The sequence below is a fragment of the Microcaecilia unicolor genome, chromosome 1 (genome assembly GCF_901765095.1).
Source record: "Microcaecilia unicolor chromosome 1, aMicUni1.1, whole genome shotgun sequence".
NCBI lineage: Eukaryota > Metazoa > Chordata > Amphibia > Gymnophiona > Siphonopidae > Microcaecilia > Microcaecilia unicolor.
In genome coordinates, this window is record NC_044031.1 from 268,310,593 (window position 1) to 268,335,361 (window position 24,769).

General features: G+C 45.9%; 1 protein-coding gene across 1 annotated transcript in view; it reads left to right on the plus strand.

Annotated features, from left to right (window-relative positions):
* The window catches only part of LOC115472229 (calcium-transporting ATPase type 2C member 1-like), a 181,733-nt gene that overhangs the window by 136,550 nt on the left and 20,414 nt on the right, over positions 1–24,769 (plus strand). The gene's annotated exons all lie outside the window — the stretch shown is intronic.

Below are 24,769 nucleotides of genomic sequence, written 5' to 3' on the forward strand. Positions count from 1 at the left end.
GACACCCTGTATTTTGTTATTTGACATGACCAGTTAAGATATTATGTAGAAACTAAGTACAAGCAAAAGGGGACCTATTCAGCAGATAACACATTCTACATGTACCGTGACCTGTGTGGTGTAGCTGTGCCTGCATGGCTTTGCATATTACAACTTGGGATATGTGCAGTGTTTTTCTGTTTGCTTTGTGTTTGGTTTGTCCTACATAGATTGTTCTCAGAATTCTGTAGGAGAAGGACTTCCTGGACTCCTATCAGAAAAAAAGACAGCTGTTAGGGGGAGGAAGTGATGCCATCATCTGAGATGGCTGCTTGATCGGGGAGCTCCTCACCATTGTATTAAAACTTAGCAGCCCCTAATTCCATCCTGGACCATTACATTCTTGACTTTGCTGGAAGGGACGTCCTGATACCCCAGGAGTACGGCTGAGCTGAGTATGTTTGCATCCAAACGCGGTGAATCTACAAAATTTTGCTTATCAGCAGTGCGCAGTAGCTTTGGGCCTAGACCACAGGGAGGAGGGCGGCATGCAAGGTGAAAGCATGCTGCCAATATCGCTGGCGACCTCGACCCCTTGCTCTGCAGACACTGTAAAAGAGAGGATCCCATGAAACAGGTCTGTCTCTGGTTACAAGAAATCAAATCTGACCTTCGCACAGTGCACTCGGAATTTGTGGCCTTGGGAGCTAATTTGCGTGGGGAAATCGAGAATCTAGGCAAGCGTATCACTGACAAGGAAATAGGCTTAGAAGAACAGGCTGAAATGATTGCTGGTTTGGAGAAACAGCAGACTCGAAGCAGACAAACAAATATTTATTAGACAAAATTGAGGACTTGGAGAATCGCAATCACCATTCCAACCTCCGCTAGCGTGGGCTACCTGAGTCACCTGAATAGCTAGACTGCGAAAATGTGGTACAACGGGTGGCAGCCATCTTACTGTCAGTGCTGACCCTGTTGATACGACTATCACAGTGGAGTGAGCCCATAGAGAGCTGGGCCCCCATCACTCCAGCGTCCCTAAAGACATCATAGTGTGTTTCAGGGATTACAAAGTGAAGGAGGTTGTGCTAGCTAAAATGAGGGCTAATATGCCCTATGAATGGGATACTTATAAAATTGATATCAATCAGGATCTATCTACTACTGCCCTGAGACGTAGAGGTGAACTGCGCCTTCTGACCCAACATTTGCATGAGGGTGGGATCTGTCTACTACTGCCCTGAGACGTAGGGGTGAACTGCGCCCTCTGACCCAACATTTGGATAAGGGTGGGATCTGTTGCAAGTGGCAATGTCCATTTGCCTTAGTATTCTACAAAGAGGGTAAATTACACCATATATGCTCATTGGATGATGCCCAGGAACTGCTTATATCTGGAGATAAACCGCCAGAGGGCAAACCTGGTGGACGTATGAGTCGAAAAGGGTGGGAGAGGCCGCAATGGGTTTTCCAAGGTGGTGGACGGCTGCAACAGCAGCAGTCTTGGGCTAAGCAGCTCCCATCCCAGAAAGCTAAGAATTGAAACAGCCTGCTATATGTCCTTATTTCTTATGTCCTTTCTGAAGCAAAGAGGGAGTTTCTATCTACTGTGTTTGCAGATTGCTGCCCGGGATGGATCTGGTGGACATTTAGTTGAGCCCTGATGGGGATAATTGTAGTGGTGTTTCTCCGAGGACAAGCAGTCTGTATTATACTCACAACCGGGTCGTCGTCCGCAATGGCCCAGGAGACCGGAACTTTTAGAACAAACGAGAACTCTCTGGAGCGCTCCGTCGCGTGGGCTGAGCACACTGCGCATGCGCGAACGGCTTCCTGCCTGCGACGCGAGTGTGCCCTCCTACAGTTTCTTTGATCCGCACTTCAGAGTGACAGGATTTTTATTTTCTTCGCTCGTTGATATGGCTCAGGAGACCCTTCTTCAGTGTTTTTCGCCCCTCTTTTTCGTTAAAATAAAATTTTTTTTAAAAAGTAGTTTTTTACCCTTATTTTCTTAGTTTTTTGTCAACTTGTTTAAGTTTATTTTCCTTTTCATTGCGGCCGTCCTTAGGCTGCTCGGCAGTGTCCTTTTTCCCTTTTTTGTGCCTTTTTATTTGGCACCATCGAGCCTTTTAATTTCGCAGCCCCTGTTTTTCCGTCCATGTCATCGAGGACTCCCAGTGGCTTCAAGTGTTGTACTCACTGCAACTGGACCATCTCGGGTACCGACCCCCACTCGTGGTGTCTTCAGTGCCTTGGACCCGACCATCTGCCAGCTTGCCTGTAAGCTGTGTCTTTTGATGAAGAAACGGACCCAAGTGGCTCGGGAGGCTCAGCGTGAGAAACTTTTTTCTGACCAGTCCAGTCCTTCGACGTTGGCATCGACACCGATACCGAGGTCAGCGGCATCGACGTCGAAGGAAGCAGCAACATTGAGAGCTTAGGTAATGGCTGCCGAAAGACCGCATTGCACTGGGAGCAGCGAGGCATCGAGTGGGTCTCCACGTATCTCGAGGTCTACTGCTGTGCAGGGCCCGGCCCCAAGGAGGCGTGAGGATTCCACATCCTCCTCTTCGGTACTGAGGAGTCTCGATGATGGGCGTCGAGTGAAGGCTAAGAAGCACCGTCATCAATCTCCTTCCATGCACGGTACCGAGCGCTCCGGGAGAGCCGAGGGAGTCGGCACCCAAGAAGCGTTGGCGCCAGGAGGACTGCTCACCCTCCATACAGGAGGTGCCGATGCGTCGGTCATCTGGCAGCCTTGTACTAGCTCTCGAGCCCCCTCAGATTCTACAACCGACACCTACACCGGCCCCCCAGCCTTTTCCAATGGAAGCGCTCGACGAGTGCATCAGGGCCCTTCTTCCGGAGCTTCTGGAAGGGTTGCTTCACCAGTCTGCCTCGGTGTCGGGGTGCTTGCGCCTTCTGTACCAACTGTGGAGGCGGCATCTGGGCCATTGCTTGTGGTGAGGTCCCCGTGCGGTACCGGCGTCCTCGACGTCGGTGGAGGAAGCTTCGCCGGAGTCCAGGCAGGAGTCGACTTCTCAGCACCCACCACGAGGTCGTCGATCCTCGATGTCGCGACAGGCTCGGGTTCGGGCTGCTCTTAGGGAGCTTTTGTCCGATTCCGATGAGGAGCGCTCATGGGAAGAGGAGGAAGATCCCAGATATTTTTCGGAGGAAGAGTCATGTGGTGTTCCCTCTGATCCTACTCCGCCAATTGAAAGTAGGATGTCTCCACCTGAGAGTCTTTCTTTCTCATCTTTTGTTCGGGGAAATGTCTAAGGATATTCCATTCCCTATGGAGGTTGTGGATGAGCCCAGGGCCGAGATGCTCGAGGTCTTGGATTATCCTTCTCCGCCTGCTGAGGTTGCAACGGCCCTCTTGCATAATACTCTCAGGAAAGTACTTATGCGAAATTGGTCGTGCCCTCTTTCTAACCCAGTGGTCCCTAAAAAATCCGAGTCCCTGTACAGAGTCCATGGGAGCCTGTAATGGTGAAGGCCCAACTTCCTCACGATTCCATGGTGGTGGACTGTGCTCTCAGAAGAGCCAAGAGTACTAGAGACTATGCCTGGGCGCCCCCAGGCAGAGAGTCTAGAACCTTGGATTCTTTTGGGAGGAGAACATATCAGGCTGCTATGCTCGCCGCCAAGATCCAAACTTACCTGCTCTACACGAGCATTCACTTGCGGAACTCAGTGAGACAACTGTCTAGTTTGGTTGAAGCACTTCCTCCGGAGCTTGCCGAACCTTTTCACCAGGTGGTCAGGCAGCAGAAGTCGTGTCGCAAATTCCTGGCCAGGGGGACTTACGACACTTTTGATGTAGCATCCCGAGTAGCTGCTCAGGGTATAAGTGATGCGCAGACTCTCATGGCTGCGTGTCTCTGACCTGGATCATAAGACCCAGCAGCGAACAGCAGATGTTCCTTGCTGGGGTGATAATCTTTTTGGAGAGAAGGTAGAGGATATGGTCGATCAGATCAAAAAGCACCATGATGCTATAGATTCTCTCTCCCGCCAGGCGTCTTCTGCTACCACCTCCTCATCTAGGAGGTTTTTTGGAGGGAGGAGGAGTGCTCCCTATTCCTATAATAGGTGTAGGTACACTCCTGCTTCTCGGAAGCCGGTTCAAGCTCAGTCCCAGCCTGCGCGTTCCCGTCTACGCCGTGCGTCTAAGGCCCCTAGGGCTCCCCAGCAAAAGCAAGGGACGGGTTTTTGACTGGCTCCAATGCAGCATAGCCTCAGAAAAGGTGTCCGGCTTGCCCGTCGGGGGGAGGTTGATATTTTTTCACCAAAGGTGGCCTCTTATAACCTCCGACAGATGGGTTCTTCAAATAGTCCAGTAAGATTACACTCTCAATCTGGTATCTAGGCCTCCAAATTGCCCACCGGGAGCTCAGTCCTTCAGCTCCCAGCACAAGCAGGTACTTGCAGAGGAACTCTCTCCGTCCTTCTGAAGGCCAATATGGTTGAACCCGTTCCACCAGGGGAAGAAGGGCTGGGATTCTTTTCCAGGTACTTCCTTGTGGAAAAGAAAACAGGGGGGGGGGATGCGTCCCATACTAGACCTAAGGGCCCTGAACAAATTTGTAGTCCGAGAAAAGTTCAGGATGGTTTCCCTAGGCACCCTTCTTCCCATGATTCAGGAAAATGATTGGCTATGCTCTCTGGACTTAAAGGATGTCTATACTCACATCTCGATACTCCCAGCTCACAGGTTGGGAACTCAGCACTTTCAGTACTGTGTACTTCCCTTTGGCCTCGCATCTGCGCCCAGGGTCGTTACACAGTGCCTGGCTGTTGTCGCAGCATTGCTATGCAGACTGGGAGTGCATGTTGTTCCCTTATATCGACGATTGGCTGGTGAAGAGCACCTCGGAGGCAGGGGCTCTACAGTCCATCTGGATGACTAATCGACTGCTGGAGCAACTGGGGTTTGTAATCAATTATCCCAAGTCCCACCTTGTCCCGGTACAGAAATTACAGTTCATTGGAGCTCCGTTGGACACTCTGACGTCTCGAGCTTATCTTCCCCAGGCAAGGGCAGACAATCTCCTGGCCCTAGTGTCCTTGGCTTGAGCATCTCAACAGTTCACAGCTCGGCAGACGTTGAGACTTTTAGGGCACATGGCTTCCACAGTTCATGTGACTCCCATGGCACACCTACGTATGAGATCAGCTCAGTGGACCCTAGCTTCCCAGTGGTGCCAGGCCACAGGGGATCTAGAGGATGTAATCTATCTCTCCACCAAGTTTTGCAGATCCCTTCAGTGGTGGAGCATTCGATCCAATCTGACCTTGGGACGTCCATTCCAAATTCCTCAGCCGCAGAAAGTGCTGACAACAGATGCATCCCTCCTAGGGTGGGGAGCTCATGTAGATGGACACACTCAAGGAGCTTGGTCCTTTCAGGAAAAACATCTTCAGATCAACCTCCTGGAATTACGAGTGATCTGGAACGCTCTAAAGGCTTTCAGAGATCGGTTGTCCAACCAAGTCATTCTAATTCTGACAGACAATCAGGTTGCTGTGTATTACACCAACAAGCAAGGGGGCACCGGACCTCGCCCTCTATGTCAGGAAGCCGTCAGGATGCGTCTTTGGGCGCATCATCACGGCATGCTTCTCCAGGCCACGTATCTGGCAGGCTTAAAAAACAGTCTGGCTGACAGGTTGAGCAGAATCATGCAACCTGCTGCGTGGTCTCAACATGGATGTTGTCCACAAGATCTTTCGAGAGTGGGGCACCCCCTAGGTGGATCTTTTTGCCACTCAGATCAATCACAAAGTCCATCAATTCTGTTCCAGACTTCAGGCCCATGACAGACTAGCGTCAGATGCTTTTCTCCTTCATTGGGGGACAGGCCTTCTGTATGCGTTTCCTCCTATACCTCTAGTAGGGAAGACATTACTGAAACTCAAGCAAGACCGGGGAACAATGATTCTGATTGCTCCTTTTTGGCCTTGTCAGATCTGGTTCCCCTCTTCTTCTAGAGTTGTCCGAAGAACCGTGGAGATTGGAGTGTTTTCCGACCCTCATCAGGGCTGGTGTTTGGGAGGCGGGGATAGTGCTGGGCAGACTTATACGGTCTGTGCCAGAGCTGGTGGTGGGCAACGGGACTGGTGGTTGGGAGGCGGGGATAGTGCTGGACAGACTTGTACGGTCTGTGCCAGAGCCGGTGGTTGGGAGGCAGGGCTGGTGGTTGGGAGGTGAGGATAGTGCTGGGCAGACTTATACGGTCTGTGCCCTGAAGAGCACAGGTACAAATCAAATTAGGGTATACACAAAAAGCAGCAAATATGAGTTATCTTGTTGGGTAGACTGGATGGACCGTGCAGGTCTTTTTCTGCCGTCATCTACTATGTTACTATGTATCACCCAGAACGAGGGGTCACTTCTGCATCCCAACCTCCAGTCTCTGGCTCTCACAGCCTGGATGTTGAGAGCTTAGAAGTTGCCTCCTTGGGTTTCTCAGAGGGTGTCTCCCGAGTCTTGCTTGCTTCCAGAAAAGTTTCCACGAAAGTGTTACTCTTTCAAATGAAGAAGGTTTGCCGTCTGGTGTGACAGCAGGGCCCTAGATCCTTTTTCTTGTCCTACACGGACCCTGCTTGAATACCTTGTACATTTACAGAGTCTGGTCTCAAGACCAACTCTGTAAGAGTTCACCTTAGTGCAATTAGTGCTTGTCATCAACGTGTAGAAGGTAAGCCTATCTCTGGACAGCCTTTAGTAGTTCACTTTATGAGAGGTTTGCTCTTGTCAAAGCCCCCAGTCAAATCTCCACCAGTGTCAAGGGATCTCAACGTCGTTCTCACCCTGCTGATGAAAGCTTATTTTGAGCCACTGAATTCCTGCCATCTGAAGTACTTGACCTGGAAGGTCATTTTCTTGGTGGCTGTTACTTCAGCTCGTAGGGTCAGTGAGCTCCAAGCCCTGGTAGTGCATGCACCTTATATCAAATTTCATCATAACAGAGTAGTCCTCCGCACACACCCTAAGTTTTTGCCAAAGGTGGTATCGGAGTTCCATCTGAATCAGTCAATTGCCAACATTTTTTCCCCATCCTCATACCCGCCCTGGTGAAGACAAGTTGCATACCTTAGACTGTAAGAGCATTGGCCTTTTACGTGGAGCGGACAAAGCCCTATAGACAGTCCGCCCAGCTGTTTGTTTCTTTTAATCCCAACAGGAGGGGAGTCGCCATCGGAAAACGCACCATCTCTAATTAGCTAGCAGATTGCATTTCCTTCACTTACGTCCAAGCTGGCTGACTCTGGAGGGCCGTGTCACGGCTCATAATGTTAGAGCCATGGCTGCGTCAGTGGCTCACTTGAAGTCAGCCTCCATTGAAGAGATTTGCAAGGACATCAGTCCACACATTCACATCTCACTACTGCCTTCAGCAGGATACCCGATACGACAGTCGGTTTGGGCAGTCACCCTGCAGAATCTGTTCATGGTTTAGAATTCAACTCCACCCTCCTAGGCCCATTTCTGTTTTGTTCTAGGCTGCACTCTCATCTAGTTGTGTTTCTTTACAGGTCAATCTCTGTTATGTCCTTGCCGTTGCGAGGCCCAATAATTCACCAGTGTTCTTTGTTTTGAGTGAGCCTGGGGGCTAGGGATACCCCAGTTATGAGTATAATACAGTCTGCTTGTCCTCTGAGAAAATGTAGCTACATACTTGTAGCAGGTATTCTCCGAGGACAGCAGGCTGATTATTCTCACAAACCCACCCTCCTCCCTTGGAGTTGTTTCAGTTCTTTTGCTTTTTATTTAACTGAAGGAGGGCACGCTCGCGTCACAGGCGGGAAGCCGTTCGCGCATGCGCAGTGTGCTCGGCCCGTGCGACGGAGCGTTCCAGAGACTTCTCGTTTGTCCTAAAAGTTCCGGTCTCCTGGGCCGTCGCAGATGACGACCCAGTTGTGAGAATAATCAGCCTGCTGTCCTCGGAGAATACCTGCTACAGGTATGTATCTACATTTTTCTTCCTCCTTACTTAGGTGTGCCAATACCTACTGGTCGACATACCGGACTTGATAGTTTATTTGGGTGGAGGGTTGGGAGGGGTTTTTACAGATGCTATTTGGCTTTGTTACTGTTACTGGTAGTATTATTGTATTGTGGAGCGTGTGTCTGTGTAGGGGGGAAAATGGCATTACAGGGTGTGGGTTATGTTGTTGGATAGAATGGAGTGGATGGTTTTATGACTGAGTGTTTGTGTGTGAGTTTGAATGTGTGTGGGCTTCACACCCCTGGTAAGCGTCAACTGATGTTTAAAGAATTATACCGCCCGAGAGTGCACCTGATAGAGAGGGACTATACCTACTTTTCCTTGGTGCATCAGTCTCATTCTTGCATAGATCTCTGGCTGAGAGACGACGATATTTTGCAAGTCATCAGAGATAGCTCCATTCAGACCCACACTTGGTCAGATCATGTGCCTGGGCAAATGGAATGACCATTTGTGTCGGCAGCAGGGCCGGCTCAAGTGGTTGTGGCACCCTGGACCAATTGTTGTTTTTGTACCCCCTGCTACACCCCCCCTGCCTTCCACATTCCCTACATACCAGACCTCTGCCCCGCCCCTTGCCCTGCCACCCTGCCCCAGGGTCAAATACAATTCAATCATTTATTCAGACCTCCTTTTTATTGGCATATCAAAAGAACAAAGAACTATACACAGCAGTAAAAAGCACAGCTTAAACAGAACAAAAGACCCTCCCCTCAACACTCTCCCGCTTCACCCTCTGTTTATACCCCCCTCCCATGTTTTGTTTTTTTTATAATTTTCTTTATTGATTTAACAAATCATAACATTCATTTCAGAATGATATTACACAAAACATTCACTATTATTTGAAAAAAAAAAAAAAAGAACAAATCTCCACAAAATCAATTCTTTCTATCAACCACATAATTCAGATGAACAATCCAAGATTTAAGGAAAATAAAAAAAAGAGAAAAACGAAACAAATATTCCATCATTAAATCAAGACTTGTATCATGCCCAGAGGGTTAACTCAAAGCTGCTATACAGTGTTACATTATGGTCTTAAACTCGCACATTAATATCCTCTCTGCTTACTAGGAAATTTTCCAGTTGTTTGGGATCAAAAAAATGATATTGTTTTGTCTGAAATATTATTCTACAAATACAGGGAAACTTCAAAAGAAAATTAGCTTCCAGAGCAATAACTCTGGGTCACAAAGAAAGAAACATTTTACGTCTCTGTTGTGTTTCCCTTTATAGGTCTGGAAACACTCTTATTTTTGAACCCATAAACAAAGAATCTAAATGACTCAAAGATAATTTTAGCACAGCATTCCTATCCATCTCCAGTGCAAACGTAACTAATAAAGTAGTTCTTTGTGTAATCACTTCTAGTGATGATTCTAGGAAGCCTGTTAAATTCATTGCACCCTGAGAGTTCAAATTATCTGGTATTTTACCAGTAACTTGTAGGTAAAAAGCACGTGTAATTGGAGCCAATGAATTATCAGGCATTCCCAGTATATCAACTAGATATTTCTTTACCATTTGAACTGGTGAAATCAATGGTGATCTAGGGAAGTTTATAAACCGTAAATTAAGTCTTTTGGTTTGATTTTCCAGAAACTCCATGCGCCTCAAAGCAAAGTTCTTTTCTTTAATCAAAGTTTGCTCCACCAACTCCATTTTCCCCAATTTTAAGAGAGAACTTGCATCTCAGCAGCTTGGGTTTCATTAACTTGTATCTGTACTAATGCCGACTCTGCCAAAGCTTTAATTGTCTCAGAATTTTTTGATATTAAGGTTTGTAATGCAGAGAAGTTTGTGGAGTTCAAGTCCCAAAGTGACTCTAATGTCACTACAGCCGGTTTTTCAAATTTCCCCTTTATAATACCAGGAAGAGGTGCTTTTGAAGCTTGTTCCAAAATACTCACTATTCCAGACTTCGCTGTGTGAGGCGGTGTCATCTCTTGTTCGATCAAACTTCCAGCGTTTGTCCCAGTTGCCAGCAAATTCCCTCCCTGTGCACTCCATTGTCCACATGGGGTTGAAATCACAGGACTTGCCTGGAAACTCTCTCTTCCTGGTTGAGGGGGCGCTGCACGTATCACAGGGCTTAAGGAAGCCCGTCGGCCAACATCGATGTGTTGGCTCGAGCAGCGAGAGCTGAATCCTTCTCCGAGCCGGGTACTGTTGCAAACCGCTCCAGTGTCGTCTGCTGAAGCTGCGGTGTCCCGCCAGGGACCGAGGGAAGTTCCCTGACTTTACCCCTTCTCTTTCCCATCACAGGAACGGGTAAGATGCTTTCCGCGAAGACCGCTGTAGCGTTGTAAGCAGACACACCCGCCGACACAAATCACACCGTCGCCATCTTGGATCCTTCTTTGAACCTCCCCTCCCATGTTAATACCACCTCTTTATCCCAGCATAGAAGTGCTAGGGCAGTCTAAACTAGAAAGTACTGGGAAATCAGATCTCCAAGGAATTCAAATAAACTGAGCGAACACACATACTCATAGTATTTAAATAGGGCATCCAGATTGTCAAAAAGTGTTTCTTTGCCTTTGGTCCTTTATTTTATACAGGATTTATATTGAAGTAAAATGCAATTCTTTGCCATGAGATTGGCCTTACGGAAAAAGAGACTGGAAACTGGGGTACCCTCCACAATAATAGAGGTGCTGTCCAACAGACAAATTTGCGGGGTTGGAACCCAGGCACTTTGATAAATACCATTTAGATGTCTCCAGAGGTGTTGCCAGAACAGCTACACTTCAGGACAATCCCAAATACAATGCTTGTATGAAGCTTCCTGTGCCTGACATTTGAGACAGGTTCCATCAGAAGGGAGACCCTTCTTATCTCAAGAGGGATGTATAAACATTTGCATAAACCCCGTCAGGGATGCCCGTTATTGCTCCTCTTATTCGTGTTAACTTTGGATCCACTAATTAGAGATATTGAGGAACAGTCTGCGGTGGCAGGAGTGGAGATCGGAAGGGAGGTTTTTAAAGTAGTGGCCTTCGCTGACGATATTCTGGTTCACTTAACGAAACCGCAGGAGTCATTAGTGGCTTTATTGGAGATTTTTTCCGAATATGGGGACTATGCGGGCTTACGCCTGAATCTGGGGAGGTCAGAAGCCCTGGCCTCCTCAGAGGAAGTTTGGAGGAGTTGGAGGGGTGAATTTCCTCTGAGACGAGCAGATAATTGTTTTAAATATCTAGGAATGTTACTGTCGATGAATACCCTACAGCTGCATGACCTCAATGTCACCCGGCTGTTGGAGGAGACTCGAAACATGCTGCATGGTTGGCAAGAGATGCCACTCTTATTGTTGAGTAGAGTGAATTTAGTCAAGATGATACTATTTCCTAAATGGCTAAATGTGCTACAGATAGTGCCCCTCTGGTTGCGAAGGAAAGACCTAACTAGGTTTTATAAATTAGTGTCAAAGTTTTGTTGGAGGGGCAAGAAGCCTAGAATTCGGTTTTCAAACTTAGTGGGTGGTTGGAGTCGGGGGGGGGGGGGGGGGGGATAGGCATACCAGATCTTGCGTTATATAACCAGACGTGCCAGTTGTGCCATATGGGAGACTGGTGTTTAGATACTCAGACATACACCCCCACAAATTTGGAGGCTATGTGCTATGCGCCTTATCAATTTTTTTCGTTATTACACCATAAAACTCGACAACTTCCGGGGAGTCATAGTACAAATGTATTATTGCGGCCACTCCGAGAACTGTGGAAGGTGGTTGTTAGACACTATGGGGGAGACCCGACTGCAACAGATCATCTTACCATATGTGGGAATTGTGAATTTTTACTTGGATTATCAGGGTCTCAATTTGATCAGTGGGCTGCACGAGGGATCACACGGCTGGCGCACCTGGCGGACATGGATGGGCAGCCCCTCTCAATTCAGGACTTGATGGGTAGGGTTGGAGATTCCTGGGGATCTAGATTCGCTATACAGCAAGTGCAACATTACGTTGCCTCATTACCTGGGAACCCCCTGGTAAACCAGATGGGGGAGCAGTTACATGGTTTTTATCAGTCCCTTGGGGAGGGGAGGATTACTATTTCACTGCTCTATAAGGCATTAACGAAATGGCAACCCCCTAAAGATTATGGTCCCCTGAAGAGAGCTTGGGAAAAAGAACTGGGCACATCAGTGGTGAGGTGGGACATAGCCAAATCAATAGCAAGAGTGCCTTTGTTAACCTCGGGTACGCACTTGAGAGAATGCGCATATCGATGTATTAACAGGGGGTATGTGCCTTCTTCTCAATTGGTGCATATGGGAGGGATTCAGGGCCCGGAGTGTCTTAAGTGTGGGAGGAGTCCGGGAACGCTGCTACACATGTTTTGGAGTTGTCCAGCGCTGAGGAGATTTTGGACTCAAGTCCAATGTTTTTGGGAGAGACAATTAGGGGTTCCTATCTTGGGAACGGTAGAGCAGTTAATTTTGGATATACCAGGAACCTTTAGAGGCAAAAACCGTTTTGAAACCCTGATGCTCCGCAAGATGTGTCTGTTAGCATGGAAATGTGTCCTACAGTATTGGACGGTAAAGGACCTGCCGGCATACTGGCACTGGAGGAATCAGCTGCACTTGTTGGTATCCTGGGAGGCCAGGGATGCAAGGCTTTCGCAGAGGAGGAGAACGACCTTTTTGGCAATCTGGGGTCCTTACCTACAAATACTAAATCCACGAGGACGTAGCCTACTGTTGAATGAAGGATGAGGTCCCTCTAGCGTACAGCTTCATTTTGATATTCAGGTTCCTGGGGGGAGGGGGGAGATAGGGGAAGGAGAGCGGGAGGGAAGAAAAGGCGAAAGATTTATTCGGTCTGAAGAGAAACCAGAGAAGGTGGGAACATCTATGGTTAAAATAGTAAAGTTTGAGGAAGGTTGTATAATCATCTTATACTGTTGGGATGATACTTGTTGTTAGCACTGGAATGAATGAGATTGTGTAATCAATGGGGGGATCTCAACACAAGGATTAAAGTAATGAGAGGGAGAGTTGGGCAGAAATGATCAAAAAATAATGGTTGATGTACTCAGCATCTCATTCGTACTCAGATGGATGTTAACTATGTTTTGATAAGTTAAATGCGATGATTGTTTGTTTTGTTAAATCCTCAATAAAAAATTGTTGAAAATAAACATTTGCATAAGGAACTTATAATGAAAGTCTTGCAGTTTGATACTGTGCACCATTAGCAGTCCATCCCTTCAGGCTGTCGAGACAAGCCTTTAGCTTATAGGGTCCAAAGTCTCTGGTCCATTGGTTCACTGTTCTCTGAAGTTGGGATATAGTAAGCAATTTCTGCAGCCCAGCATAATATCAACATACCAGGCCTTTACAAACTATCGGTTGTGGCCATAAATGCGCAGTAGCATTTGCCCAGCAGACAGAATCTGGACCAACTTCAAGACACTATCAGAGGATATCATCTCCAAAACGCTCAAAAGATTTGCCAAATCTCATTGCAAACTAGACATATGTCCAAACAACCTTATGACATCTGCTCCTCAACAATTTATAACAGACATAACAAAACACTTGAATTATATGTTACAAAATGGACTCTTCCCGAAGGCTAAAGGAAACATTCTACTCACCCCCATACCCAAAGATGCAAAGAAAAGTGCCAGTGAACTAACCAACTACAGACCAGTAGCATCCATTCCCTTAATAACTAAACTAACGGAAGGACTGGTGACCAAACAACTCACAAACTTTAAATAAATTCTCAATACTCCATGACTCCCAGTCAGGATTTCGGTCTAAACACAGTACAGAAACAGTACTAGTTACTCTCGTGACCAAATTCAAACAAACGATTGCATCTGGAAAGAACATACTTCTCTTACAATTTGACATATCAAGCGCTTTCGACATGGTTGATCATGGAATACTACTACATATCCTTGATTACTTTGGAATTGGAGGTAACGTTTTCAACTGGTTTAAGGGATTCCTAACCACACGCTCTCATACCAAGTGACATCTAACTCGACTACCTCAGCCCCATGGATACCTGAATGCGGAGTCCCACAGGGATCTCCCCTCTCGCCGACTCTATTCAATTTAATGATGATACCCTTGGCCAAGCTATTATCAAACCAAAACCTCAACCCATACATAATGCAGACGACGTAACGATCTACATCCTATTCAAACAAGATCTAAAGGAAATTTCCAACGACATCAACCAAAGCCTCCAGATCATGCATTCATGGGCAGATGCATTTCAGCTGAAACTTTATGCAGAAAAAACTCAATGCCTAATACTCACATCTCAACATAACAAGAATAAATTTACCAAGATTAACACACCAAACTTGAACCTTCCAATTTCGGATGCCCTAAAAATTCTCGGAGTTACCATCGATCGACACCTAACACTCGAGAGCCACGCGAAAAACACAACCAAGAAGATGTTCCACTCAAAGTGGAAATTAAAAAGAGTAAGACCTTTCTTCCCAAGGACTGTTTTCCGTAACCTGGTACAGTCAATGGTGCTCAGTCATCTAGACTATTGCAACGCACTCTATGCCGGCTGTAAAGAGCAAATAATCAAGAAACTTCAGACAGCCCAGAACACTGCAGCTAGACTCATATTCGGTAAAACAAAATATGAAAGTGCTAAACTCCTATGAGAAAAACTACACTGGCTCCCACTTAAAGAACGCATCACGTTCAAAATATGCTCCCTAGTTCACAAAATCATTCATGGAGATGCACCAGCCTACATGGCAGATCTGATAGACTTACCACTCAGGAATGCCAAAAGATCATCCGGCACATTCCTTAATCTGCACTTCCCTAACTGCAAAGGTCTAAAATACAAACTAATGCACGCGTCAAACTTTACCTACTTGAGCACACAGTTATGGAACGCATTGCCGCGCAACTTAAAAACGATCCACGAACTAACTAACTTCCGCAAACTATTGAAGACCCATCTCTTTAACAAGGCATACCACAAAGATCAACCAATGTGAATACACACAACTCCTCCACAGATATTCAGGACTGTCTTACAATATCTTCTTGTAATACTACTATCATGTTTTATCATTATCATGTTGACCAAGACCCTCCTATAACACTAAATATGTATTTTCTAATATATTACCACTATTCATGATGTATTGTAAGCTACATTGAGCCTGCAAAGAGGTGAGAAAATGTGGGATACAAATGCAATAAATAAAATAAATATTGTAATATAATGTTGCATCTGCTGATAAGCATACCAGTCTCGAGATTGTAGCAAATAGGTTGTCTGTATTATTTCATAAGATAACATTTGTGGTTCATCATCCTCAATAGCATCTTGTAATAAAGTCAAACTTTAGGATGCCCACTGCTGAAAACATGGATCAGTCAATCCAGGAGGAAAATCCTTATTCCCCACCAAGAGTAAATATTTAGATATTTCATGGGCCAAAGGAGAATATGGTTTTTACAATGGGAGGGTAAAGCCCTTTAGTGAGCATGGATCAAATAAGATAAAACCAAATCTCCTCCCAAATTTCTTTGAAACTGATGGTCACAAAACTCTGAAGACTCAAAAATCCAATCGCAGACATAGCACAATTGACAGGTGGTATTATAAGCACACAAGTCAGGGAGTCCCAAGCCTCCATCTCTGCAGAGAAGTTTAAAATATCTAAGGCCTAAATATTTAAATTGAGTCCTCACCCAGAGCAGGGGAAAAGTCCCCCATCCCCACCAGCGGTCTAAGCCCTCTGTCAAGCACAATGCCTCAGATTTGTCCGCATTTATCCACAAACCAGATAATTTTCCATACCTCAAGAGAACATCCAAATTCTAGGGAGGGAAACCTCAGGAGTTATATAGGTCATAAGGAGGTCATCAGCAAAAAGGGCCATTTTAAACTCTTGAGAGCCATAGGGAATGCCCCAAATGGTCTGATCTTGGAGCATTTTTAATGCTAAAGGTTCTGTACACAGGAGAACTAATATCGGGGAAAGGGGACATCACTGTTGCATTCCCCTTTTGCATAGGCATTCTTGGTGACAATAGGCCATTTACCAGAACCCGAGCCCATGAAACAGAATAAAGTAGTTGAATCATTTGTAAAATGGGACCTCGGAGACCATAATATTTTAACACTTCCCAGAGATATGGCCACAAGACTGTATCAAAAGCTTTTTCAATATCAAAGCTTACCAGTAGGGCATCAAGCTGCTGGGATCTAACAGTTTCCATGGCATAAAACAGCTGCTTCACATTAGCCACTGCATTCCTCTCCTTCACAAAACCTGCCTAATCGGTGCACACCAGCTTGAGTATAACGTTCACCAAGCAGTTGGCCAAAATCTTTGCATACAATTTTAAATCTATATTAAGTATTGAGTTAGTTCTATAAGAACTGGTGAGAAGAAGATCTCTATTGTATTTCAAGATAGGGAGCACAGTGGCCTCCCTCATAGTATCCGGCAAGATCCCTTTAGCAAGAGCATCATTATAGACTTCCACCAAAAGAGGGGCCACTGCAGGTCCCAGCAATTTATAAAATTCAAGAGGCAGTCCATCCAGGCGAGGGGTCTTGGATGGTCAAAAGTCTTTAATGGCATGTATAATATCCCGCTGATGAAGCGGAGCATTCAAAAGGGCTAGATCCACTTCTTTAGAGTGGGAAGTATGACATCTTTAAGAAAATCAGATTGTGTCAGAGGGTCAGTAGGTTGGGCCATATATAAATTGTTATAATAATTTTGGATCATTTTCAAAATAGAGTGGTTATCCTTTAATTTAGTACCTGCTGGGTCTTTCAAAAAGGGGATAAAGCGGGGCCACTGGGCATGCCAGCCCAAATGGGCCATAAAAGTGCCCATGTGATTGCTATATTTAAAAAATCTGTGGCGCCTGTATTGAGGGTCTGCTGATGTATTAAACTATTAAGAGTATGTTGAAGCTCCATATACTGCTTCTTGTTTTCAAGCATCAAGTGAGTTGCTACTGTCCTATGAGTTTGAGCTAAATGTTTTTGGAGCTGAACAATATGCCTATTTAACTGCTTAGTTTTAGATATTTGATAGGAGATAATTTCGCTCCTCTTAACAGCTTTACCTTTTCCCCCAGAAGAGAGCCGGTTGAGCTGTATGGCGAGAGTTAAATTTACAATATTGATCCCATTTGTCCCCCAAGTACTTTCTGAAATTCTCATCCTCATGTAATCCCATAGGCATTTTCTACAGGGACTTTTGCTCTCTCCTGGGGGAGGCCAAAGCAAGATGCCCATATGAGCAATTTCAATCAAGGTGACAAGACCTATAGCTTGTTCTGATAATTAGTCCAATTTATTTGTAGAAAGGTGTGCCAGAGAAATATGTATGTACTTCGCTCCCCATGGTGAAAAACCCATCAAATGTCCAGCAAATTAAAATTAGGGCAAAGAAGATCTCCCCCACAATAAGGCTGGGGTTTCCAGGGATTGGTTGAATAGCAATCCATAGCAAGGGTTGCCACCGCATTGAAATTTCCACCCACCAGGAGGGTGCAGCAGGGAAAATAATGTAACATTTTGGCTAAGTTGGGAAAGAAAAACCTATCACAAATAGTTGGGGCATATACCAACACCAGTGTTAGGCTTCTCACGGAAGCACAGGGTTTGTGAGCCCTTGGACCACTACCGTGGAGCGGCAGTGGCAGGCAAAACCACCCCCAAACCCAGAGGTACGGCAGAACAGGACTGGAATCCCGGACTGGAGTTGCAGCAGAGGCAAACAAGCTGGGACAGGCAGAGCAGGAACAGCTAGACTTCACCTGCGCTTGACCACCGTTCCCCAGGAGTTGAGCCCCTAGGTGCAGGCGGCCAGCAGGACTTACAGAACAGGACAGGAACTGGATACCAACAGGAAACACACAACAGAGTCAGAACTAAAAGCTGCCAAGCAGCCACTAAGACAGAAACACAGACAGGTGAGAGTCAGGACTGAAAGCTGCCAAGCAGCCACTAAAAAGGAACACAGACACAAGATAAGGAAATGCGGACCAGAAACAAGACTAGGAACGAAGCAATAAAACCAAAGCTAACTACACACAAACAAGCTAGAACTGGACTAGGCAGAAGTGCACAGAGCACACCCATATACCAGGGACCTTAGACGATGCAAAGGCAAACACAGAAGTTTCCAGGTGGCTAATAAAGCCCATCAGCAGCTGAAGTTTATCTGCAGGAATCACAAGGCAGCTACGGGTGCTGTTCAGGCACAAACAAGAAAAGCAAGTCTGGCAACCTGGAAGATCCGGACCGGACTGGGCTGAAGTCTGGAACGTGTGACAGTTCATAGCAGCCACCAGTTCAGGCCACCAGAGAGCGAGGTGAGCACAGACAAGGAAACAGTCACCACCGTGACAACCAGTACATAAGGGTTCTCATAATGAAACAATGGAGAACTACCCATCTTCCCTGCAGATTTGTTGATAACCTTATGCTCTTGGAATGATATGGATTTATGAATTAAAATAGCTATACCTGCTCTCCAGATGACGGGAGCAGTAGCTGCATAACAATGACCCACCTATTCTTTACAAAGTTTGCCATGTTCCTCCACACTCAGATGCGTTTCCTGCGACATTGCAATTCTTGTCCCCAGTTGTCTCAATGCTGTTAATATTTTTTTTCTTTAATAAGGGAATTTATCCCTCCAACTTTCTACATAATAAAATTATGTGAGGACATCTGTCACGGCTCTGGCCGTGCCCCGCTTCCAGATTCATTTTTTCCCCAGTAATCTGGCTCTGTGATGTGTCCGGACTGCCTTTTTCCTGCATTGCTGCTTCTGCTGCAAGTTTCCCTGCATCCAAGCCTTTCTCTGTTCTTCCTTCAGCCAAGCCTCTCTGGTGTTCCTTCAACTAAGCTTCACTCTGGTGTTCCTGCAGCCAAGCCTCATTCCTAGTTGTGACATCCTTAGCAAAGTCCTTTATGAGGCACCTTGGAAATTTCTTGCTTTGCCTTTGCAACAGGCCTTAACCTTGTCTTTGTGTTCCCTGTCTGGATCCATTTCCTGCTTTGCTTTATTCCTGGATGTCTTAATTCCTGTCTCACTTTGTTCCTGTGAGTCTTGTGTTTGAATCTTTGTTCCTGTGTGGCTTGCCTCTGAAGCCATGTACTTGTAAGCCTTGCTTCTAACCTTGTTCCTGAAGCTTTACTTTTGTGTGGAGGTTTGCCTTTAACCCTTTACTTTTTTAATCTACTGTTTGAGTCTGTGAGAACCTGCTTCTATGTTTAGCTGTGCTTATTAGCTCATCTGTGAGCTGTTCCCCTGTGTGGTTTCATTTTATCCCTTTACTTTCTGAACCTATTGTTTTGAGTCTGAGTGGGCTGCTCTTCTGTTTAGCTGTGGCTTCTAGCACAGCCCTGATCTGTCTCTCTGTGTGGTTTCTGTTTGAGTCCTGTTTGTGTGGTTTCCCTTTTTACCCTTGACTTGCTGAATCTGAGTGGGCTGCTCTTCCATTAAGCTGTGCTTCCTAGCACAACCCTGAGCTGTCACTCTGGTTTATGTTTGAGTCTGAGTGGGCTGCTCTTTCATTTAGCTGTGCTTCCTAGCACAGCCATGAGCTGTTTCTTTATATGGTTTTTCTTTAACCCTTTACTTGTTGATTCTACTATGTGAGCCTGTGTGAGTTGTTCTTTCATCTGACTGTGCTTTCAAGCATAGTGTGAGCTATTTCTTTGTTTGGGGTTGTTTTTTTTTACCCTTTATTTAGTATTGGTGCCTGTGTGTAAGGGTCTTTTGGCCTGTTGTTTGTGGCTGTGTTTTGCGCAGCGTTCGCTGCTTGGTTAGTATTTTCTTAGGGGATCTCGTTCTGTTCCTTTCCCCTTTCTGTTTGAGTTCCAGTTCAGCCTTGCGGCCCGTGTGCTTGAACTATGTTACATGTGGGTTCCAGTTCGGCCTTGCGGGCCCATATGAGTGTTCTACCTTTTTTTCCTGGTTCCTGCTACAGTTAAGCTCCGTTCCTAGTTCCTGTTAAACCAAGCTTCGTTCCTGGTTCCTGCTATAGCCAAGGTCCATTCCTGCCTTGCCTTTAGTTTGCACTGCTTTGTTTGCTGTATTTTGTGCCTTGTATTGCTGTGTCTGAACCCAGTTGTAGTCTTGTCCTGTGTCTTGCAGGGTTCCTGTCTGGGTTCAGTTCTTGCCATTTACTGCACTACTTCCTTGTCTTGTCTGGATCCAGCTTATGTGCTTCCTCTTCTTTGTGCCCTATGCCATTCCAGAGGACTTGTCTGTTGCAGTCCAAGGTCTCACCTTCCCAGAATCTGTGACAACATCATGAGACAGGAAAAGTGTGTGAAGCTTCCAGCCCTTCCCCCCTCCCCTGCCATTCAGACCACAAAATTGACCACATTAAAAGATTGTAAAACACAATGCCCACAGGGATACAGGAGAAGCAAGAGAATAATCAAGAGGGTGTACAGCAATAAGCATTTCCCCAAAAGAACAACATCCTTCTGACTCCCATTCTCTCCCCCCTCAACAAAGCAAATATTATTCACACTCATTTCCAGGATTATATTTCTGTATAAATATCAATTATAAGAGGAAACATACTGTCCCAAAGAAAGGCGCTGCAAACTATTACTGCGCTCTGGAACTCTTTGCTATCTAGGGGTCTGAGCATGAGGTACAACAGGGCGAGATGTGGCTGGTTCGGGTTCCTTCCAGAGCGTTAGCTTGCGCAGTAGCTTTCATGCATCTTCAGTAGTTTTAAATTGATGTCTTTCCACTAACAGTAAAGGAGATGGCGAAGGGAAAAAGCCATTTGTATCACACTCTCTTCCTGCACAACAGGTGTGGTGTTTCTTGTCATGACATCTCTGCAGCGTAGTTTGTGAGAGGTCCTGATATATTTCCGCCTGATACCCTTGGTATTGTATAGGCCCATCAGCATGCGCTTTTTTCATTATTTGCTCCTTGGTGCCATAAGAATAAAAACAGACAATAATATCTCTGGGCCTATTCTGCTGTGGGGCTCCCAAGGCCCTGTGTACTCTGTCCAAAAGAATGGCAGGGGTATTAGCTGCTGATAGGGATCTTGCTGCTAACATTCTGCTACAGATGTCTTGGATAATGAGACTGCAATCCTTCTCCCCCTCAGCTTCCGGTATGCCCTGAAAACAGACTGTGGTGACATAGCCTATTCTCTAAATCCTCTACTTTTTCGGATAATGTGTCCATTGTAGAGAGTGAGTTATCCAATTGTTGCACAGTGGCGGTACATTTTTGTTCTTAGTCTTCAAGACGCTGCTCTGCTTCTTCAACCCATAACACAAGATCTTCCAGACCACGCCGTACATCATGGATTAGGGCCTTTAGTTCATTTATACAGATTGTGATATGTTTTTGGAAGGACCACTTAAGGTCCTGGACTAAAGTTTCATATCCTGCTTTGTGAGCAGTCCCGAGGTATCTGAAGGGCCAATATCATCAAACTCATCCGATTGTAGGGGAGCCCCCTCATCAGAGCCTGCAACATCTGAATCACGCTCGCCACATGGTTCCATCGCCTCCATTCAATTTTTCTTTTTGTCCAGAAATGTTGTTTTATCTCCCCAGTCTGTCTCTTAGACATCGCTGTGTGTTCAGTGAGGTTTCCCATATCAAGTTACCTCTTTGTTGCTATAAAGTCTTCTGAGGGAAAGCACGTTTTCCACTTTAAGGTGCTGGGCTGATCAGAGCTCCGGGTCTAGGCTGCCATCTTATCAATGTCACTGGAACTCCACAATTTAATAATTTAAACGTGTTTCTCAACCCAGTCTGCAATACGTATCTTGACATTCTGGTTTTCAGGGCATCCATTATGAATGTACATGAGAGGTTTGCATATAACAAAGGCAATACATACAGATCTCTCATGAGTACTCACCATGGATATCCAGAAAACTGGATTGGTCAGTGTCCAAGGATTAAGTGAGGAAACGGATCAGAATGGAAACATCACCCCCACCACCTCCATTCGGCATACCAGCATCCATCCTTCTGCCCTATAAAAATCTCTGCCATAATGTTAAACAGCATCTTCCTCTGCTTTACTCCCCCCCCCCCCCCCCCCAAAAAAAAACAAAAAACCCAAAACAATTCTTTCTCTTTTTTCCCTTTGTCCTTCCACCTTATCTCCCAGCCTCCTGCCCCAGAATATTTTCTCCTCTTCCCCTTGGCCCCCTGCCCCAGAATATTTTCTCCTCTGCTTTCCTTTGTCTTTCTTTCCAGGGTGTCCAGTCCATCTGCCACTTCTCTTCATTCCTGTCTTCTTCACTTCCTTTCCTACATCCATCTCTGAATTTACCTTTTCTTTTCAGTTTTCCTCCATTTATTTTTGTCTATCTGCTTCTACTTAGAGCTTTCCATCTCCCTTATCCTATGATTCTCCAGTTTTTTGCTAACTCTACCCTCTCCCTCCCAGTATCTTTCCTCCCCTCTATACAGCACCCCCCCTCCCATTTTCACTCTTCTGGCCAGTATCTCCTCTATCTCTTGCCCCCTCCATCCAGCATATTCTCTCCCCCTCTTTCAACCAACACATCAACTCTCTCTCTCCACCTTCATCCAAGATCTCTCCCCCTTCATCCAAAATCTCTCCCTATCACCCTAATCCCCCCTCATGTCCAGCATCCCTCTGTGTCCCTCTCCCCCTTCTGTGTCAGCATCTCCCCTATTTTCCTCTTCCATGTCCAGAACCCCCTTTGTCTTCTTACTGCCACCCTCCCTTAGGTCCAGCATATCCCATCTGTCTCCCTACTCACCCCATGTCTGGTGTTTTCCTTCACCCTACAAACCCCTATGTCCAGCATCCTCCCATGTCCCTTTTTTCCTCTGTACCTGATCTAGCATCTTCCTTATCCCTCTTTCCTAAGCCAGCTAGCCAACCATCTTCCCCATCCTATTCCAGTACCTACCCTCTCTTTCCTATCATGATCCAGCATCTCCTTTCTATCATCCTATTCCCCCATAACCACCATGTCTCTTACCCCAGCACACATATTCCTTTTCTTTCCATCGTTCCCTTATTCAGCATCTCCTCTCCCCCTCCATCCAGCATATTCCCATTGTCTCCCTACTCCCCATCCTCATGTCCAACATCTCCCTTCTGTCTTCATATTCCACCCTCTTGTGCCCAGCATTTCCCCTGTCACGCTGCCCCCTGCATGGTCCAGTAACTGCCTTAGTGTCCCTTTGTCTACTGTGTTCCTGTTCTTTCCACCCCCACCCACTTCCAAGAGCTATCGTCCTCCATGCTGATCCATCATCTCCCTTCTGCCATACCAGTCCTCCCTGTGTCTACCGTCCCACTCCCCCCCTACCCCACCATTTCCCAAAACAAGCATATCCCCTTCTTCTTTTTCTCTGTCCCCCCCCCCCCCCCCCCCCCCCCCAATCCAGCATCTTTATTTTTCTTCCCTGGCTGGCTGGCCGACCCTGATCCAGCATCGTACCAGGGTACTTCTTACATGTTCACTTCAGTGATTAGCCTAGAGCCAGTGACGCCTGTGACAAGTAAGCAAGCTAGAGCCGCTCCCTCTTTGCCTGGCTCCAACTTAACCTATGGGTTGGTGACATTAGTGTTTGACGCTTTAGTGTTGACGCTCTGGACCAAAGTCTCACTTGGTCCATAGGTTAAGCCGGCCCTGGTCGGCAGTACTGACGTACCTCAGACACTCTCCTTTTGGAGCCTAAAAATATGGAATTCCTGCAGAAATACCTAAGGGAATATATAGACCTTAATGATATTGAGGATATAGATCCTCTTGTACTCTGGGAAAGCCTTAAAAGCTGAGATGCAAGGGTGTATTGTAGTTCTCCAGTCCAATCTACATAAATAGCGCAAGGATCAGGAACATTCTATATAGTCAAATAGCCCAGGTAGAGGCACAGCATAAACAGGATCCAACTGATCAGTCCTGTCTAGAGCATTTACATACTCTGTTTGCAGCTCAATGAGGTTTAGATGCCTGAGATTACTGAAAAGTTGCAGAAGGTACAAGATCATTTTGAATTTGTCAGTAAGGCTAGTCACCTGCTGGTCTTCAAGCTTAAAAAGCAGGCTGAACAAAATTGTATATTACAGCAGAGGAATGCACCACTGTATCCCAGATAGAAACTGAGCTCTCTCGTTTTTATGAGTCTCTATAGACAGAGTGCTATTATAAATATAAGTCTCTTTGGCTAGTTCTTAATTTAACCACTCTTGGGAGTCCAAAAAATTAATATCCTTCTTTATTATCAATGACTCCCTCTCCACTATTCATCTATCTGCCACATATATTCATCCAATTATGTAGTAATGAACAGCTGTAGCCAACCAGGTCCTGTTACATAGGTAGGGGGCGTCACCCATAATATACTTATTAAAGACAGTTAGAAACACGCCGCAGCCATCTTTACGAGGGAACAACCCTTAAACTATTTACTTATTTAAGTAGAGCTGGCACTAAGACGGCGAAAGGTAAGAAAGTGGGGAATGGTTTAGCGGAGGGTCTATATGAGGAAATAATCACCCTATAGACATTCCATTTAATGTTGGGAGGTATTTTTATATATTTCTATTTTTTGTAGGGGTCAGTCCTTGAGACAGCCCTGGAGAAGGGTGAAACGTGCATGTCGGACGTTAACAACAACCCCTGGGTCCGATATTTTGAAATAAGATGAGTATTCAAATATAATTTATATAAAAGAATAAAATATAAAAAGGAGAAAAAATATATGTAAAATGTGGCATCATGGTGAGCCAATGAAGAATTG